The sequence below is a fragment of the Taudactylus pleione genome, unplaced genomic scaffold, assembly GCF_031769625.1.
Source record: "Taudactylus pleione unplaced genomic scaffold, aTauple2 ptg000524l, whole genome shotgun sequence".
Taxonomy (NCBI): domain Eukaryota; kingdom Metazoa; phylum Chordata; class Amphibia; order Anura; family Myobatrachidae; genus Taudactylus; species Taudactylus pleione.
The window spans coordinates 385,625-391,624 of NW_028284926.1; positions in this window are offsets into that span (position 1 = coordinate 385,625).

Here is a 6,000-nt window from a genome sequence, read left to right on the forward strand (position 1 = left end):
TGAGTATGTCAGTGTGTGTGCTGTATGTAAGTGTGTATGAGGGTGAGTATGTCAGTGTGTGTGCTGTATGTAAGTTTGTATGAGGGTGAGTATGTCAGTGTGTGTGCTGTATGTAAGTCTGTATGAGGGTGAGTATGTCAGTGTGTGTGCTGTATGTAAGTGTGTATGAGGGTGAGTAGGTCAGTGTGTGTGCTGTATGTAAGTGTGTATGAGGGTGAGTATGTCAGTGTGTGTGCTGTATGTAAGTGTGTAAGAGGGTGAGTATGTCAGTGTGTGTGCTGTATGTAAGTCTGTATGAGGGTGAGTATGTCAGTGTGTGTGCTGTATGTAAGTCTGTATGAGTGTGAGTATGTCAGTGTGTGTGCTGTATGTAAGTCTGTATGAGGGTGAGTATGTCAGTGTGTGTGCTGTATGTAAGTGTGTATGAGGGTGAGTATGTCAGTGTGTGCGCTGTATGTAAGTGTGTATGAGGGTGAGTATGTCAGTGTGTGTGCTGTATGTAAGTGTGTATGAGGGTGAGTATGTCAGTGTGTGTGCTGTATGTAAGTCTGTATGAGGGTGAGTATGTCAGTGTGTGTTCTGTATGTAAGTGTGTATGAGGGTGAGTATGTCAGTGTGTGTGCTGTATGTATGTCTGTATGAGGGTGAGTATGTCAGTGTGTGTGCTGTATGTAAGTCTGTATGAGGGTGAGTATGTCAGTGTGTGTGCTGTATGTCAGTGTGTGTGCTGTATGTAAGTGTGTATGACTGTGTGTGTGCTGTATGTAAGTCTGTATGAGGGTGAGTATGTCAGTGTGTGTGCTGTATGTTAGTGTGTATGAGGGTAAGTATGTCAGTGTGTGTGCTGTATGTCAGTGTGTATGAGGATGAGTATGTCAGTGTGTGTGCTGTATGTAAGTCTGTATGAGGGTGAGTATGTCAGTGTGTGTGCTGTATGTAAGTCTGTATGAGGGTGAGTATGTCAGTGTGTGTGCTGTATGTCAGTGTGTATGAGGGTGAGTATGTCAGTGTGTGTGCTGTATGTCAGTGTGTATGAGCGTGAGTATGTCAGTGTGTGTGCTGTATGTAAGTCTGTATGAGGGTGAGTATGTCAGTGTGTGTGCTGTATGTAAGTGTGTATGAGGGTGAGTATGTCAGTGTGTGTGCTGTATGTAAGTCTGTATGAGGGTGAGTATGTCAGTGTGTGTGCTGTATGTAAGTCTGTATGAGGATGAGTATGTCAGTGTGTGTGCTGTATGTAAGTCTGTATGAGGGTGAGTATGTCAGTGTGTATGCTGTATGTAAGTGTGTATGAGGGTGAGTATGAGTGTGTGTGTGCTGTATGTAAGTCTGTATGAGGGTGAGTATGTCAGTGTGTGTGCTGTATGTAAGTGTGTATGAGGGTGAGTATGTCAGTGTGTGTGCTGTATGTAAGTGTGTATGAGGGTGAGTATGTCAGTGTGTGTGCTGTATGTAAGTGTGTATGAGGGTGAGTATGTCAGTGTGTGTGCTGTATGTAAGTCTGTATGAGGGTGAGTATGTCAGTGTGTGTGCTGTATGTAAGTCTGTATGAGTGTGAGTATGTCAGTGTGTGTGCTGTATGTAAGTCTGTATGAGGGTGAGTATGTCAGTGTGTGTGCTGTATGTAAGTGTGTATGAGGGTGAGTATGTCAGTGTGTGCGCTGTATGTAAGTGTGTATGAGGGTGAGTATGTCAGTGTGTGTGCTGTATGTAAGTGTGTATGAGGGTGAGTATGTCAGTGTGTGTGCTGTATGTAAGTCTGTATGAGGGTGAGTATGTCAGTGTGTGTTCTGTATGTAAGTGTGTATGAGGGTGAGTATGTCAGTGTGTGTGCTGTATGTATGTCTGTATGAGGGTGAGTATGTCAGTGTGTGTGCTGTATGTAAGTCTGTATGAGGGTGAGTATGTCAGTGTGTGTGCTGTATGTCAGTGTGTGTGCTGTATGTAAGTGTGTATGACTGTGTGTGTGCTGTATGTAAGTCTGTATGAGGGTGAGTATGTCAGTGTGTGTGCTGTATGTAAGTGTGTATGAGGGTAAGTATGTCAGTGTGTGTGCTGTATGTCAGTGTGTATGAGGATGAGTATGTCAGTGTGTGTGCTGTATGTAAGTCTGTATGAGGGTGAGTATGTCAGTGTGTGTGCTGTATGTAAGTCTGTATGAGGGTGAGTATGTCAGTGTGTGTGCTGTATGTCAGTGTGTATGAGGGTGAGTATGTCAGTGTGTGTGCTGTATGTCAGTGTGTATGAGGATGAGTATGTCAGTGTGTGTGCTGTATGTAAGTCTGTATGAGCGTGAGTATGTCAGTGTGTGTGCTGTATGTAAGTCTGTATGAGGGTGAGTATGTCAGTGTGTGTGCTGTATGTAAGTGTGTATGAGGGTGAGTATGTCAGTGTGTGTGCTGTATGTAAGTCTCTATGAGGGTGAGTATGTCAGTGTGTGTGCTGTATGTAAGTCTGTATGAGGATGAGTATGTCAGTGTGTGTGCTGTATGTAAGTCTGTATGAGGGTGAGTATGTCAGTGTGTATGCTGTATGTAAGTGTGTATGAGGGTGAGTATGAGTGTGTGTGTGCTGTATGTAAGTCTGTATGAGGGTGAGTATGTCAGTGTGTGTGTGCTGTATGTAAGTCTGTATGAGGGTGAGTATGTCAGTGTGTGTGCTGTATGTAAGTCTGTATGAGGGTGAGTATGTCAGTGTGTGTGCTGTATGTAAGTATGTATGAGGGTGAGTATGTCAGTGTGTATGCTGTATGTAAGTGTGTATGAGGGTGTGTGTGAGTGTGTGTGCTGTATGTAAGTCTGTATGAGTGTGTCTGTATGAGTATGTCAGTGTGTGTGCTGTATGTAAGTGTGTATGAGGGTGTGTGCTGTATGTAAGTGTGTATGAGGGTGAGTATGAGTGTGTGTGTGCTTTATGTAAGTCTGTATGAGGGTGAGTATGTCAGTGTGTGTGCGGTATGTAAGTGTGTATGAGGGTGTGTGAGTGTGTGTGCTGTATGTAAGTCTGTATGAGTGTGTGTGTATGAGTATGTCAGTGTGTGTGCTGTATGTAAGTCTGTATGACTGTGTGTGTGCTGTATGTAAGTCTGTATGAGGGTGAGTATGTCAGTGTGTGTGCTGTATGTAAGTCTGTATGAGGGTGAGTATGTCAGTGTGTGTGCTGTATGTAAGTCTGTATGAGGGTGAGTATGTCAGTGTGTATGCTGTATGTAAGTGTGTATGAGGGTGTGTGTGAGTGTGTGTGCTGTATGTAAGTCTGTATGAGTGTGTGTGTATGAGTATGTCAGTGTGTGTGCTGTATGTAAGTCTGTATGACTGTGTGTGTGCTGTATGTAAGTCTGTATGAGGGTGAGTATGTCAGTGTGTGTGCTGTATGTAAGTCTGTATGAGGGTGAGTATGTCAGTGTGTATGCTGTACGTTAGTGTGTATGAGGGTGAGTATGAGTGTGTGTGTGCTGTATGTAAGTCTGTATGAGGGTGAGTATGTCAGTGTGTGTGTGCTGTATGTAAGTCTGTATGAGGGTGAGTATGTCAGTGTGTGTGCTGTATGTAAGTCTGTATGAGGGTGAGTATGTCAGTGTGTGTGCTGTATGTAAGTCTGTTTGAGGGTGAGTATGTCAGTGTGTATGCTGTATGTAAGTGTGTATGAGGGTGTGTGTGAGTGTGTGTGCTGTATGTAAGTCTGTATGAGTGTGTGTGTATGAGTATGTCAGTGTGTGTGCTGTATGTAAGTTTGTATGAGGGTGTGTGCTGTATGTAAGTCTGTATGACTGTGTGTGTGCTGTATGTAAGTCTGTATGAGGGTGAGTATGTCAGTGTGTGTGCTGTATGTAAGTCTGTATGAGGGTGAGTATGTCAGTGTGTATGCTGTATGTAAGTGTGTATGAGGGTGTGTGTGAGTGTGTGTGCTGTATGTAAGTCTGTATGAGTGTGTGTGTATGAGTATGTCAGTGTGTGTGCTGTATGTAAGTCTGTATGACTGTGTGTGTGCTGTATGTAAGTCTGTATGAGGGTGAGTATGTCAGTGTGTGTGCTGTATGTAAGTCTGTATGAGGGTGAGTATGTCAGTGTGTGTGCTGTATGTAAGTCTGTATGTATGAGGGTGAGTATGTCAGTGTGTATGCTGCATGTAAGTGTGTATGAGGGTGTGTGTGAGTGTGTGTGCTGTATGTAAGTCTGTATGAGTGTGTGTGTATGAGTATGTCAGTGTGTGTGCTGTATGTACGTCTGTATGACTGTGTGTGTGCTGTATGTAAGTCTGTATGAGGGTGAGTATGTCAGTGTGTGTGCTGTATGTAAGTCTGTATGAGGGTGAGTATGTCAGTGTGTGTGCTGTATGTAAGTCTGTATGAGGGTGAGTATGTCAGTGTGTATGCTGTATGTTAGTGTGTATGAGGGTGAGTATGAGTGTGTGTGTGCTGTATGTAAGTCTGTATGAGGGTGAGTATGTCAGTGTGTGTGCTGTATGTAAGTGTGTATGAGGGTGAGTATGTCAGTGTGTGTGCTGTATGTAAGTGTGTATGAGGGTGAGTATATCAGTGTGTGTGCTGTATGTGTGTATGAGGGTGAGTATGTCAGTGTGTGTGCTGTATGTAAGTCTGTATGAGGGTGAGTATGTCAGTGTGTGTGCTGTATGTAAGTCTGTATGAGGGTGAGTATGTCAGTGTGTGTGTTGTATGTAAGTCTGTATGAGGGTGAGTATGTCAGTGTGTGTGCTGTATTTAAGTCTGTATGAGGGTGAGTATGTCAGTGTGTGTGCTGTATGTAAGTGTGTATGAGGGTGAGTATGTCAGTGTGTGTGCTGTATGTAAGTGTGTACGAGGGTGAGTATGTCAGTGTGTGTGCTGTATGTAAGTGTGTATGAGGGTGAGTATGTCAGTGTGTGTGCTGTATGTAAGTCTGTATGAGGGTGAGTATGTCAGTGTGTGTTCTGTATGTAAATGTGTATGAGGGTGAGTATGTCAGTGTGTGTGCTGTATGTATGTCTGTATGAGGGTGAGTATGTCAGTGTGTGTGCTGTATGTCAGTGTGTGTGCTGTATGTGTGTATGACTGTGTGTGTGCTGTATGTAAGTCTGTATGAGGGTGAGTATGTCAGTGTTTGTGCTGTATGTAAGTGTGTATGAGGGTGAGTATGTCAGTGTGTGTGCTGTATGTCAGTGTGTATGAGGATGAGTATGTCAGTGTGTGTGCTGTATGTAAGTCTGTATGAGGGTGAGTATGTCAGTGTGTGTGCTGTATGTGTGTATGAGGGTGAGTATGTCAGTGTGTGTGCTGTATGTAAGTCTGTATTAGGGTGAGTGCTGTATGTAAGTCTGTATGAGGGTGAGTATGTCAGTGTGTGTGTTGTATGTAAGTCTGTATGAGGGTGAGTGTGTCAGTGTGTGTGCTGTATGTAAGTGTGTATGAGGGTGAGTATGTCAGTGTGTGTGCTGTATGTAAGTGTGTATGAGGGTAAGTATGTCAGTGTGTGTGCTGTATGTAAGTGTGTATGAGGGTGAGTATGTCAGTGTGTGTGCTGTATGTAAGTCTGTATGAGGGTGAGTATGTCAGTGTGTGTGCTGTATGTAAGTGTGTATGAGGGTGAGTATGTCAGTGTGTGTGCTGTATGTAAGTGTGTATGAGGGTGAGTATGTCAGTGTGTGTGCTGTATGTAAGTCTGTATGAGGGTGAGTATGTCAGTGTGTGTGCTGTATGTAAGTGTGTATGAGGGTGAGTATGTCAGTGTGTGTGCTGTATGTAAGTGTGTATGAGGGTGAGTATGTCAGTGTGTGTGCTGTATGTAAGTGTGTATGAGGGTGAGTATGTCAGTGTGTGTGCTGTATGTAAGTCTGTATGAGGGTGAGTATGTCAGTGTGTGTGCTGTATGTAAGTCTGTATGAGTGTGAGTATGTCAGTGTGTGTGCTGTATTTAAGTCTGTATGAGGGTGAGTATGTCAGTGTGTGTGCTGTATGTAAGTGTGTATGAGGGTGAGTATGTCAGTGTGTGCGCTGTATGTAAG